This window comes from Monopterus albus, unplaced genomic scaffold (assembly GCF_001952655.1).
Source record: "Monopterus albus unplaced genomic scaffold, M_albus_1.0 scaffold3348.1, whole genome shotgun sequence".
Lineage (NCBI taxonomy): Eukaryota > Metazoa > Chordata > Actinopteri > Synbranchiformes > Synbranchidae > Monopterus > Monopterus albus.
Window position 1 is genome coordinate 1 of NW_018131218.1, and position 1,157 is coordinate 1,157.

Consider the following 1,157-nt stretch of genomic DNA (forward strand, 5'->3'; position numbering starts at 1 on the left):
TAATGTGTTGACCTCATACACTATTTTCTTTCTATCTTAAAGCGATGATGAGATGTAGCATGCCGATGCCCATGTCATGTAAGTAGTGTGAATGAGATTTAAACACATTTATGCATTTTTAGAAATGCAGTGTATGGATGGTGCCTTTTGTACCTTAGTTTCTTTTATTACCTAGTGTGTTCTTTTCCCTGTCTCTGCTTTGTGAAGCACCTGAGGTTGCCTTTTGGTACAAAATGTGCTATACAAATAAAATTGCTGTGCCTTCTTCTAAAAAATACATTTACTATTACTTTTATGTGTTGACCTCATACACTTATTTTCTTTCTATCTTAAAGCGATGAGCAATAGCATGCCGATGGCCATGTTTTGTAAGTAGTGTGAATGAGATTTAAACACATTTGTGTATTCTTATAAATGTAGTGTATGGATATACAGTAAACACTGATATAACTAGTTCTCATGAAATGTGTTGACCTCATACACTTATTTTTTTTTTCTACTTTTTTTTCAATCTTAAAGTGACAGTGAGCAATAGCATGCCGATGGCCAAGTCACGTAAGTAGTGTGAATAAGATTTAAACACATTTGTGTATTCTTATAAATGTTAGGAAAGAAAGTCACTTTCGGCTTTTAAAGTGATGGGGTTTGCGAGTCGCAACGTGGCAAAGGCCGGGTCATGTGAATGATAGTGTGCTGAATGAGCTGTGCTGTGAATGAGATTCTTTTACCTGTCTGTGTTTTGTGAAGCACTTGAGGTTGCCTTTTGGTACAAAATGTGTTATACAAATAAAAATGCTTTGCCTTCTTCTAAAGATTACTGTTACTATTGCTTTTAATTTATAGAGAGTCAGCATTTCTGTGCTCACAATGCTTTTGTGTGTGTATGTGTTCCATTGTTCACATGCATGCGTGTTTGTAGGTAGAATATTGCACTAATGTGATATTTTGAATATTTGAACAGCATTGTTGTGTACTTTTAACACTAAGTCATTGTATTAAGTCAGAAACCAGTAGTTTTTTTTGCTAGTTGTCATGTAATGTGTTGACCTCATACACTCTTTTTTTCTATCTTAAAGGGATGTTTGGATTCTTTGGCGGAAATAAGACAAGTAAGTAATGTGAATAAGATCTAAACACATTTGTGTATTCTTATAAAT

The 1,157-nt window shown here is 34.1% G+C and overlaps 1 long non-coding RNA gene across 1 annotated transcript; it reads left to right on the top strand.

Moving 5' to 3' along the window:
• The first annotated feature begins 25 nt into the window (after nt 1–25).
• Nucleotides 26–1,118, top strand: LOC109954109 (uncharacterized). The gene is made up of 3 exons (XR_002274031.1): nt 26–78; nt 520–555; nt 1,077–1,118. It is a non-coding gene; the product is annotated as an uncharacterized LOC109954109 (long non-coding RNA).
• Nucleotides 1,119–1,157: the final 39 nt, after the last annotated feature.